Source organism: Eschrichtius robustus, chromosome 13 (assembly GCF_028021215.1).
Source record: "Eschrichtius robustus isolate mEscRob2 chromosome 13, mEscRob2.pri, whole genome shotgun sequence".
In the NCBI taxonomy this organism is placed as follows: domain Eukaryota; kingdom Metazoa; phylum Chordata; class Mammalia; order Artiodactyla; family Eschrichtiidae; genus Eschrichtius; species Eschrichtius robustus.
In genome coordinates, this window is record NC_090836.1 from 68,828,502 (window position 1) to 68,842,276 (window position 13,775).

The window sequence follows — 13,775 nt, forward strand, 5'->3', positions numbered from 1 at the left end:
GCTCAAAACTATGGTCATTTAAATAAAAGTTCATGACATTATGGGACATGTCACTACTGTGTACTTATACACTTTAACTAGGGTTATGGTTGCGGCCTAAGCTTATCAATCTCCATAACTGTGATACGTCAACGTTGTCTGTAATATGTCCAATTTGCATGGACATGTCCTAAGCACTTGGAAAGAGCTGTGAATGAGGAATTCAGAGCCTATATTCACATCTTGAAACAAGAAATTTAGCAAGAAAAATTATGCTTGCCCTCAGATTCATTACTGAAATTTGAACTCCCTTCGGATGGCACCCCACAAATGCAGGACAACTCAGTGTGATAGGAAAGAGCTGAAGGCTGTGTATTAAAAACCTTAGCTGGTATCATAGATACATTAATGTCACGACATGATCTTCCTTGCAAGTTTCCTTGGTCAGACTTAGCAAAAAATCTCCCAGCTTAAAAAAAAAAAAAAAGCCTGAAAAAAAGCCCCAAAGAGCTTTCAAAATTCAGCCAAAGTTTACTGACACATCTGTAATATCTGAGAGGAAGCCTTATCACATTTGGTGACAGGGTGATACACAGCTTATGCACAGACCACGAGAGCTGACAACACATGCGTAGAGCAGGGTTCAGGATGGGAGGCAGGTGAGTAGGAGCATATGTGTAGAGAAGTGGCTTCTATCTCTCCACTATGCTCTGGTGCCTCTCAGATACAGAGCCCAAGATTCTCCATCTCCAGTCCTGGCAAACTTTTCCTCTTTTTTGCTCTTCCTCTATTTTTCCTCCTTTTATATCCTTTATCTCTCAACTTCTTCTATTAGGCCAGGAAATTTGTTGATCTCTAGTGTTCTGGTAATTCAGTAATGGTCATTAAAAATTTTCACAAGAGCCAAAAAAAAAAAATCGTCTGGCTTGGATTCAGATGGCATGAGTTGAATCCCGGCTCTGCTACTTTGTATAGCGGCTATTTTGTGTCCCTGGGCAAGATTCTTGGCTTTTAAAGTCATGGTTTCTAAGGCTGTAAACTGGCTACAATAACACATACCTGAGAGAGTTCTTGAGAAGATTGTATTTGAACATCTTATTTGAAAATAACTAGCATTATAGGTAGTAAAATAAAAGATGTATTGATTTCATTTATATTTCTATTATTCTCCAGTACTTTTCTAAGTATTATTGTTATTTCCTGATTCTTTCTCTCTTTTATTTTTACTCCCCATAATCCTTTTATGTGCTATACCTTAGCTGTTTGTGATAGAGAGAAATGTGATGCATAAGTCACAGAAAGAGGGAGGACCAATTCTCAATAGCAATCATTCTCAGATTTCATTAAAAACCCAAACATAGGGCCGTACTTAATTGAGAGAAATGCCCAGTTCCCATAGCAGGATATTTAACACTAGATTTTGTTACTCCTTTTCTAAGTTAGATTATAAACTCATGCTGATACCATTTATAGCAAGTTTGTAAATGTAATGTACACATCTTACCTACTACAGGAACATTAAAGCACGTGGAGAGGACTTATCCTAGGTCAAAAAGGACGTTAAAGCTACCTGAAAGAATTCTTCTCTGTAAATTGAAAAAGAAACTATTTTCAATCTTTTTCCATTGCACATCAAAGGGATGCTTTCTACTAATGTAGCCTATTTCAACTTATAAAATCTCAAATTTACCTGGTGTGAGGGACCAAAAAAATATAATTCCAGAAAATATTTAATCCAGTATTATTACTACATCCTTATTAAATTAAAAAAATCACATACTTTTAAAAATTAAGGCATGTAACCAAATAGACACAATGTTGGATATAAATAGAAATTCTGCCAAGCTGTTTGAGTCACCCTGCAGTATGTCTGGTGGAATGGGCAGAGTACTGCAAACAATAATGAAATAAATAAAACTGGAATTGTGTTCTGAACAGTATGTTCTTGGCAGGAATTAAGGTGATGCTATCATAAAGGACACCTGCTTCCAGAAATTCAATTGGGAAACTCTGTTGCATTATTTCCCTGGGAACAAAAGCATACATTTTGAGTGATGTGCGTTATTTTGGGAATTTGTTGGGTTGGAGGTTAGCATGGGCAGAGATTTTTGAAGTACTCAGTATATCAAATCTTTCTTTAATCTCTAAACCCTTTTTTCCTCTTTGATCCTAGTAAAGAAAGTACTCATTTTATGCTACGTTACCTTGAGTCATAGGGATATAGACAATACTAATCAATCCACTTTTACCTCTCAAAATAGATCTTAATCTATAAGGGATCCTTTTTAGCCTTAGGTCTTATATGATGTGCTTGAAAATAGATTATCAGTGATTAGGCAAGGGTCACCAAAATCCTTGACAATCTTTAAAAATTAGAGTCATTTTGATCACTGAAAGACAGTCACTCTCCTAGGACAGTACTGGCTGTTCATTACAACTGTTTTTCCACTACATCATTATGAGAAGGGTGTAATCTTTTTCTGGTGTCGCACATGGGATGTATCAACTGCATAGCTGTAAACATCACAACCTGAAGGAAAATATGTAGCTTAATTTGTCTTCATTTCCAAGTTTGAAAAAAAATTAAATACTATATAGTTAAAATGGTACCCTTTTATATATTCTGACAATAATACTAAATTCATGATCAAAGATAACTCACAACATCCACACATTAAATGCTGCTGAGGTGGTCCCTGGAATTTCAATTATTTTCATAGATTGCCCTCTTGTGGCCATATATGATGCTACGAACAACAAAACAAAAATGCTACATATATTTTGTTTCGTTCTATCTGGTAAATGCCTTGAGGTTTTATTAATATCTGAATATTCATTTTATAACATTTAATGATAAAATACCCATGAATATTCTTCAATTTGAATTATAAGCAAAATACTGATTTCTGAAAATTCACTATTGGATGCAATAAAATTACTCAAGAAATATAATAAGTAAAAGAAGGTTTAATATGGTTATTTATTAGTTTTAAACCATGAACATTCATTGATCCATAAAGCTAATATAATGGTTTAATTTCATAAAATAAAGTTTTAGTCCTACCTTTAATATAATTTTCAGGAGAAAGAAATTTTAGACTATAATAGTAATATCTAAGATTAGTATTAGAAAAGTACTACTACTGGTATTAAAAAGAATTTCTCCTTGGTTATCTGACATACTTAGTAAAGCACTTTTATTCCCAAAGACAGCTTAAAATAATACCACTATGCTATCAGGCACTTAAGCTGTTAAATATGTATTGATCCTGGGCTGGCTATTTAAGCTTTCTCGGTCTCAGTTTCCTGATTTGTAAAGAGAGGAATTTGAGCCAGGTGATCTTGACTAACATCTATTTCATATGTGACTACATCCCATTCACAAGAACTAACTAGCAATCAACAGCTCTGTTCTTGTTTTTACTTTCTCCACCTGATTTCTAGAATGCAAGGCAAAATATCTATTGAGTTCTCATTTTTTGAAGCTGCTGCCTCCTGATCCCATTTGCAGGCTTCAGAGATAGTTCTTTTCAGAGCAAAGGGATTCAATGACACACAGTGTTTACAGTCTCCTGTTGTTCTCAGTGCTAGAACAGCAAGGTGTGGCCCAGAGCCAACAGAATGGAGGAAAAGGACCACAGGCAAAGGGAGGCTGAGGAGGCTCCCCTGGGTAAACTAAATTAGTTGACCTTTCTACCTCTTCCAGAAGGGACATATGCCAAGAAGAAAGGTAAAACAAGCTCTGTGGCTAATAACAGGATCAGAAATGGACATAAATTAGATCATATAAGCTTTGTAAATATTTACATAACATAGATCTGAGGAGATATATTTATATATAGTGATTTTATAATGTATCGATTACACCAATAAAATGTATATTCATTGAATGAGCTTTAATATATGATTTAACGATAGATTTAAAACCTATGCATCATTAAAAAAATTTTTTTTAGATGTAAAGATTTTTTAAAAAAGCTGATTAATCTCTTGTACATTTAAAACTCCTAGAAAAGAACATAAGCAGAACACTCTTGACGTAAATCATAGCAACATTTTTTTTGGATCTGTCTCCTAAGACAAAAGAAATAAAAGCAAAATAAACAAATGGGACCTAATTAAACTTAAAAGCTTTTGCACAGCAAAGGAAACCATGGACAATACAAAAAGACAACCTACTGAATGGGAGAAAATATTTGCAAATAATATAACCCATAAGGGGTTAATATCCAAAATATATAAACAGCTCATACAATTCAATATCAAAAAAAAGATATGGACACAAACTAAGTGTCCATCAACAGGTAAATGGATAAAGAAGATGTGGTGTGTGTGTGTGTATGCATGTGTGCATACACACACACACACACACACACTAGAATAATCCTCTACCTCAACCAATCCAAAGGTCAATGGTATGTTAAAATGAAGGGAAAACAAATGATAATGTTGTATGAAATTATAAAATTGTTATATAAAAAGACAAGCAAAAGGCAAAATTCAAAATTTGTTTATCATTCTTTTTCAACATTTTTCTGGTGATAAATACAGAATATCTAACTCGTGAATTGTTGAATTTTAATTTGGAAGATATCACCTCAGCCAAGTTACAACATAATTACCACAATGTCTACTATTCAGTGTTTATGCTTCCATAAACACTTTCACTCCAATACTGCATTACAATGGCTCCTAAACATTTAGGAGAAGTGTGTTCAGTGGCAAAGACTTCATTCCTGACAGACCTGATATCCATTTCTGGCTCTCACCTGTTCTAGTTACAATGTCCCAACAACCCTCTTCACGTGTAAAATGGTAGTAATCATAGTACTTACCTCATAAGTTAGTAACATGACTTAGTGACATGACATAATGCCTTAGGGATTTGGCACATTATCTTGTACAGGATAACTACTCAGTACATGTTAGTTATAAATATCAGCAATGTTAAGTCAAGGATGAGTCAAATATATACTGAGTGAATAATAGTTGTGTCCATTATTAGGGACACACACTATGTTCATGTAGGCCATATATTTCTACTGTTGTAAACCATTAAAATGTACAAGAAGTAGGTGTTTAATATATTTCTTTTTTCTCCTAGAAAATATCTTTAATACATGTGCCTTTACATAATATATTGCATACACCACAGTGTGGTGAGCACATTTTTCTTCAATGAAATAACACAGTCCTTATTCACATATATATGACTAGCATTCTTAGAATCATCTTTTTTACACATGTTTTTTAAAAATTGAAGTATAGTTGATTTACAATGTTGTGTTAGTTTTAGGCGTACAGCACAGTGATTCGGCTATATATACATATATATATATATATATATATATATATATATATATTCTTTTTCAGATTTTTTCTAGTAACCTTACAGGTTACTACAAAATATTGAGTATAGTTCCTTGTGCTATATAGTAGGTCCTTGTTGTTTATCTGTTTTATATATAGTAGTGTGTATATGTGAATCCCAAACTCCTCATTTATCCCTCCCCCACATGTCCCCTTTGGTAACCATAAGTTTGTTTTCTGTCTGTGGGTCTATTTCTGTTTTGTAAATAGATTCATTTGTATCTTCTTTTTTAGATTCCACATATAAGTGATAGCATATATTTGTCTACAGGTGTTTTTACATGGTGCTAATGTAGACTTATCAAAATACAACTCTCGAAAGTATTCATTAACAGAAAATACAGGAAATATTTACTAGACCAGACAATGGAGTCCTGTGCTGGGTACTGGGCCAGGTACAGGAGATTTGGTGAAAAATTTCTCATTGTCCTCACCTTCCAGTTTCTGACAACCTTGTGGAAAGCAGATATGCAAACAATTCTAATACAATGTGATGCATGGTCACCTAGGTACTCAGCTAAAACAACTAGTGCTGTAGTCATGGTTAGGTTAGGATGGGTTTTTTTTTTTTTTTCTTCTTCTTCATTTTTTTTTTTTTTTTTCTTGAAGGACAGCAAGAAAATACTTGCAGAGATTTCCCAGAGGAGGTGACTTTTAAATTTGTTCTTGAAAGCTAAAAAGGAGCTGGCCAATAGAGAAGAGTATGGTAGATACAGCAACACAGCATTTCAGGCAGGAGGAATTTTATGATCAAAGGAAAGAAATCTTAATAAACTAAAGATCACACATTTATACAGATGAAAACTGCATAATTAAATAGAAAAAGATAATGAGACAATGGAAACTATTAAACAAGATAGAAGAGTGTAAAATTAGCCATAATCCCTTATTATGATGATATCTAAGGTAATTTTATTTTTGTTTTGTGGCTGTGTGTTTTGTGGGGGGGTAATAGAGGGATTGTTTCTATTTTTACTGGGATCTCAGGAAAATATATGCCAAAAATGAGAGAACCAGGTACTTAAAACTCTGCTGGACTCTTTAGCAAAACTTGGAATAAAAAAATCTATTTATAGGTACTCTCTGTGGTAAGCTGGTATTCACTTTGGAATGGCTTGGCATATAAGTAAAATGTTACCACTTGTTTTTTTCAGTAAAGCAGTTTTTGTACCCTGCCACACCAAGTATGAATGCAAATAGAAGTTGGAGCTTTTTTTCATTTCTAGAAATGTCTGTAATCTTTTTAATAGTGGGTTTTGTTCTCATGAGCTGCTCTACATAAATTGTTGGTTTGAAGGTTGGCATCGTTTTGTAGCTTGCAATATGAATTTTATAGTTAAGGGTTTAAAATTATGTATAAGGCAAAAAGTCTCCATTCTTTCTTTGAATGTTCCTGCTGCAGCTAACTATTCCCATTTTTCATAGCCAGAATGATTTCTGTAAGCTTCTTTTGTGGAATGAAAAAATGTTTAAGCTTTCATTTTGTATTCTTTAGAGCAAAGGGCATATTTCTGGTCTTCAGGTGACTTGATGAAGTGGTCCAGTCCAAATGTAACTTGGCTGTTCCCCAGAGCAGGGAAAGCTGTTTAATAACTTTTTGAAATTGAGTCATTTTCATGTCTTACACACTAATTCTCCACAGTTAAAACAAGAGCCCCCAGAGGCTCTTGCACTGCCCTCTTGTGGAGAAAAGTGAAGTATTTTTCCTTTAAGGAACTTGCTGCACATTATAATACAATTTTCATAAACAGTACTTGTCATCATAATTAGTTTTGAGAACCACATTAGACAGTGTAATAATTTTATTTCATCCATCAAACATAATTTTGAAAACTCAAGAGGAGAAGGAAAGTCTATATTTATCCACCTTCCATGTTTTTTCTTCTTTCCTAATGTTCCAAGTTTCCTTCTTTTATCATTTCCTTTCTGTTTAGAGAATTTCCTTTAGACATTCTTTTAGAGTAGGTCTATGGGTGCCAAATTCTCTTACTTTGCTCTCATCTGAGAATTTCTTGATTATCCCCTGCATTTTTAAAGGTTATTTTCACTGGATATAAGATTGTGTTGACAGATCTTTTCTTTCAGCATTAAAAAAAAATACTACACCACTTTCTTCTGACATCTAAGGTTTTTGATGAAATTCCACTATCATTTGAATTGATTTTTTCCTATAGATAACATGTCATTTCTCTCTGGTTGCTTTCAAGACTTTTTCTTTGTATTTGTTTTCAGAAATTTGACTAGAATGGGAAAATGGGGAATTTTCAGCTAATATTTCTTAGAAGACGTTTCCAGCCCACCTTCTTTCGCTTTTCTTTTTTAGACTGCATTGACATGAATGATAGAGATTTGGTTTCAGTTCCATAAGTGTGTGAGACTATGTTGTTTTTCAGTTTATTTATTCCTTTTTTCAGATTAGGTGATTTCTGTTTCTTTTAAATCTCCAAATTCTGTGATTCTTTTCTCTGCCTTCTCCATTCTGCTGTTGAGCCCAGCCATTGAGTTTTTATTTTTGTTATTGTACTTTTCAGGTCTAAAATTTCCATTTGGTTCCGTTTATATCCTCTACTACTTTGATGAAACTTTATATTTCTTTGCTGAGACTTTATTTTTTATTTTTTTCAAGCATGTTTATAGTTGCTCATTGAAGCATTTTAATGATGGCTGCTTTAAAATCCTTTACAGATAATTCTAACAATTGTACCATCTTAGGATTGATGTCTGTTGATTGTCATTTCTCATTCAGTCTGAACTCTCCCTCATTCTTGCTATGCTAGTAATTTCCTATTGAAACCTGGACATTTTGGGTATTATGTTATGAATCCTGAATCTTATTTAAATTTTATGTTTTAGCAAGCCTCCATTGACTACTCCAGTGGGTGAAGTGGTTGCTGCCTCATTAATTCCAGGTAGGGGCAGAAGTCCAGGTTCTCAACCTATTCCTATTCTTAATGGCTTGAAAAATGACAGGAAATTCATTCAACAACCTGATGTTTTAGGTTTTTCAGTGTCCTTGCCTCCGTTAGTTTGTCTCTGACACCCATGCTCATAGGGCAATGCTTGATCTTTCATCATCAGTGACTGCCTGATTTTCTAAAGCCCAGCGGTAAGAACTTAAGTATTTGACTACCATCTCCGGTGATCCACCTCACTTCTTCCTGTATTCCACCGCAGCTATGCTGTGATCAGATGTACATGTCACAGGGCCACTTACTATAGAAGTTAGAGAACAATTTGAGGGAGGGAAGCTGTGTGTAAGGAATCTAATGAGGAGGCTGCTGCAGAGGTCCAGGTGAGAGATAGCAGCGATTGGGACCAGGGTTCTAACAGTGGAAAGGGAATGTTTGGGTTTGAGATGTATTTTAAAGATTTAATGGATGGAAATTGGAGAGTACATTGGTGGAAGTTGGTGATGAAAGAGTAGTTCAGGAACAAGAAAGATTCAAGAATGACATTTAAGTGTTGAACTGAAGTGCTTAACTTGGTGGTAGAACCATTTACTGAAATATAATATATAGGAGGAAAAAATGATGGCAATACTGGATTTGTACTTGAGGTGTTTGTGACATGCAAGTTGTAAAGTGGATCTAGAACTCAGGAAAAACATAAGTAATCAATAATAAGTAATAAATAGCATATGTTGAGAGAAATTTATCTTTATAAAGATAGATAATTTTTAAAGCTATACTTGGAGTCACAAGTTTGGATGATTTTATGGAGAGAGATAAGTAGAGAGCTGAGGATGGGTCCTGGAGCAATGTTTGTCTAATTGATTTTACCCATATATGATCTATCCAGGATGATAATCATTTTATAAATGTGGAGTCTCTATGCAAAGATTTCTTAGAGCTCCATATTTAATATGGTGAGATGAAAACTGCAGTTCCAATTTTTTCTTTTTATTGTCTTAAATTTTCTTCCCTACTTCAATATATTTTGGAGACTCCTTCCCATATTTCTTCCCTAGTTTCCTGTGGCTTTTCTCTTCTCTCCTTTGAAGGAAGTACTTATTAGCAAGGGAATTGTCAAAGCCTTTAGTGTGTCAAATAGGAAAGCCAACAATCTTGTTCATCACTATGTGCCTCATGAGGAAACAAAATAAAACTACAAAAGCAATAACAACTACCAGATGAGTAGTGTAGGAGTAGATTTGACTGGTATCTATTTTCCCCCGCTTTTTTTCTCTTAAAACATGTTCCTCTGGATCAAATTTCCAAATACCACCTGCGACAAAAACAACATTCAGCAGATCTCTGACAAGAGAAAATATAAACTACAATAGAACATTCACTTCTGAGTCTTGAAATATCCCCGACATATCAACATACCGCCTACAGCCTAGAAAAATAAAATACAACCACCTACATCCCCTCCCACATCTAGCATGACTCAAACACACACTTTCCCCCTAACCACACTTATAAAGAATGTCTACTCAGTTGAAAAATTTAGTTTTCCTAAAGTCAGCAATAAAATATAATACATTATGCAGTCACAACAGGTTTTATTAATGCTGGAAAATATTTCTGGATTTAAACTAAGAAAGTTAAAGTATATGTGTTTCACACAAAGGTTATAAATGTTTTCTTAATTGATAAAGAAGAACATCCTTCACAGAATATATGCTCAGTAAATGTCTATTATATAGAACTGGAAACTGTCACAATATTTCACTAAAGAGTTCACACTTGTAATAACATATAATCGAAAATAATCTGAAAAATAATATATATATGTATAACTGAATCACTTTGCTGTACACCTGAACTAACACAACATTGTAAGTCAACTAGACTTCAATTAAAAAAAGAGTTCACACTAAGATTATAATAACTATAAAGGAGTCCAAAATTGTTCATAATCTGGACAATATTCTGCCCTATGTTGAGCCATTAATAAAATGAATGTGAGGTTGTTTTTGAAAGAACCAGATGATTCCATGTTTTCCTATATCAACTGCATTTAGTTACTACCATTTGTACCTGGTACTGTTAATTTTATACTCAACTAACAGGAATAACTTTTTTTTTTTTAATAAATACTTGAGTTTTGAGTTTAGGGGAAACTTAGATATGATAGATGATCCTCGAATGTGAACATGATTACATACAAATATATATGATTAGATACATTTAAATTGAATGTTTATGCAATATGAAGGACTATCATAACATTTTTGGAATCTTATTTATATTATGAACATTACGTCTTCTCTTTTATTAAATTAGAATATTTCTTGAGCTATTATTATTCACCTACACTATGCTTCAGGCTGAGATCATTAATCATGGAAAGCTGGGGATGTATGAAATGTCCTTACAGAGGAAAAGTATTCTAACAGTTGGTGACAATGCCAATGACTGGAAACATGATGAGCAAAAATTAGTGCCAGGAAAGCAAGCAACAACAAAAATACCATCTTATCCTATATATTTGATCAAACTTGCCAAATTAATCATAATCTAATCTTCTAAATTCCTAAATATTTAGTTTTGGCTGCCTGTTCTTTTTCTTGTACAGATCTTTGCTCCAAATTTCCTTCATTCCCAAGGTTTCAAATGTCATCTCTATATGGACATTTCTACCTGTGATTTCCATCTAAAACCCCAGTTTAAAATTTTCAATGCCCCAGCAACTATTTCCATTGACAATACAATCACACCTTGTCCAAAACTGATTACTTTCAAATGAGTTTTCTTTCTGATATGTGTTTTGTTGTAATCAGGACACTATTCATAATACTACTAAGGAAATTATTAATTCTACAAATAATATACTAATGACATTTTTGAGCCCTTACTCTATCAAGCATACAGTTATGCACTTTACTTTCATGATTTCATTTAATCCAACCAATCACCTAATGAGGTAGCTATTATCATTTCCAGCTTTTTGCAAATGAAGAAACAAATCAGAACTTATAGAAAATAAATGACATGTCTAAGGTCAGTTTTTAGGGAAGGGAATTAGTGATAAAATTGAACAGACTTTTAATCCAAGTCAACTTTACTGCAAATCTTTAAGCACGTAAGTTATGTTTTTCAATAACAAAGTCACTTAGGTCAAATGATTTAATTTGACTTTTCTCCCTTCTTCAATTGTTTCTCTGATTCCAGGTCCCATTGATTATTGTCTCACAGTGTGTATGGTGATACTGTGAAAAAAAAAAAAATATATATATATATTTGGTCATTCAGATGACCAAAATATATTACTCATATACATTTGGTCTTTGTGTGATTCCTCTCTCACAGCCCCCAAAACCCTTGTAATTTCCTAAGTGTGGAGAGTGATAAAGTGTTATGTTAATGAGGTGACTTTTGGATAGCTCCTAAGAAAGGGAGCTGGTTGCCAGTGGAACCAACCAAGTAATTAGAGGATCTGAATTTTCAATCCCACCCACTGACCTCCGGGGAGGGGTGAGGGGGCTGGACATTGAGTTCAGTCACCAATGGCCAAGCAGTTAATCAATCATGACTATGTAATAAAGCCTCCATGAAAACCCAAAAGGACACAGTTTGGAGAGCTCCCCAGTTGGTGAACAAGTGGAGATTCAGGGAAAGTGGTGCACCTGGAGAGGGCATGGAAACTCTGCACCATTTCTTCATGCTTTGCCCTATGCATCTATTCCGTGTGGTTGTTCCTGAGTTATAGCTTTTTATAATAAATAGTAATCTAGTGAGTAAACAGGTTTGCTGAGCCACTCTAACAAATTAATCAAACTCAAGGAGGGGGCTGTTGGAACCTCCAATCTGTAGCCTATTGGTCAGAAGCACAGGTTATTTAGCCAGAGCTTACAACTGACTGGTGTCTGAAAATGTGTAAGTGTGTGTGTGTGTGTGTGTGTGTGTGTATCTGGTGTGGGGGGTGGGGTCTTATGTGACTGAGCCCTCAACCTGTGGAATCTGATGCTACCTCTGGATAGATAGTGTCAGAACTGAATTAAATTATCAGACTTCTCCCCCTACACACACACATTGGAATGTGGTCCAGGAACCCAAAAAGAGTACCATTTCCATTTCCATGGCTACAAGTCTGGTTGTGGTAGATTACAAAAGTGACCACAATTTTTTTGCAGATCCACCCACTAACAAGTGGAGTACAGTTACCTACTCCTTGAATCTGGACTGGCACATGATATACTGAGGACCATAGAATGCTCCAGAAATGAGGTTGTATGAGTTCTGAATCAAAGTCTCAAGAGACTTCTCATGCTCTGCTCTCCATCTTGAAACCTCTGCCACTGCTGTCTATTGAACACACCTGGCCCATGTAAAAACTAAAAGAAAAACACCAAAGACCTCTCAACTACTAAAATACCTTTACAGACTCCTGTCCTAAAGCTACCATGAATTACCCTGTATAATGATGTCTGAAATCATGCAAAATCCAATAAATCTGTGACTAGTAGTTCTTCAGAGTCATACTTTAATTAGATGTAATAAATTATGAATGAAAATAGCTACAAGTAAAATTATTTATTTGAATTACAATTGGTTATAAGAATAGAGAGATAAATATTGCTATAGTCCAATAATCCTGGTGGGTTTGATTATCTGAGTTGAGGCTTTTGGAGAAAAGATAAGGGCATGCAGGCTGGAGGATATGATGGTGAGATGGTTTCTTATCAGAATGAATAACTGGATTGTGAGTCACCTGAATGTTGGCCACCAGAAGCAACACTCAAGTTTTTGTAACTGAACCTTTATAGTTTGCTGTTGCTGTATATGAAGACACAAAGGCATATTTACAAATTATATTTATCACTCAAAGTTACAGAAATAAGGAGCAAAGAACAGAATCAGGATATATAAAGAGTCTAACAAACTGAAAGAATGAAAGTCAGATGCTTAGTTTCATTAGAAATAATTGCCCAACTCAAACATGTTAGAACAGGGTGGGGAAAACCTGGCTTAAGAAAATCCCATGTTTAAAAAATAAACCATTAAAAGAACAAATACCAGAATGTGTTTTATTCTTCCACAGTTTCAGCATAGAAGAGTGATATGACTTGTTATCAAAAAGTAGTAAGGTGATTTGGAATCCCAAAGCATAAATACAATGTTTGATTTTGCAAGATGATGAAAGCTGTGTTCTTTTTATATTTGGGAGAAGGAAATACTTTCCAGCTCTGGGCTCCCAATTGCAAGAGGAATATCACCAAACTTTAGTCCAACCTTTGAATGCAAGTTGAGATGAAATAATGTCAAATGTGGAAGCTCTAAAAGAACCAGTATCAATCTAATCCATAAAAAACGTTAAGTTTTTTTCAAGTTAAATTCCATGAAATACTAGATGCATGAATTATCTATTGTTAGAAAAATAGGGATAATGTGCCACAGAAAGATTCTAGAAAAATGAGTATTATTTTTAAGTAGACAATAGTATATTATATGTTACGTATTTTTTAAATTATGATAACAAAA

General features: G+C 34.2%; 1 protein-coding gene across 2 annotated transcripts in view; it reads right to left on the reverse strand.

The window, feature by feature from the left end:
• The window catches only part of PPFIA2 (PTPRF interacting protein alpha 2), a 470,795-nt gene that overhangs the window by 347,947 nt on the left and 109,073 nt on the right, over positions 1 to 13,775 (reverse strand). The gene's annotated exons all lie outside the window — the stretch shown is intronic.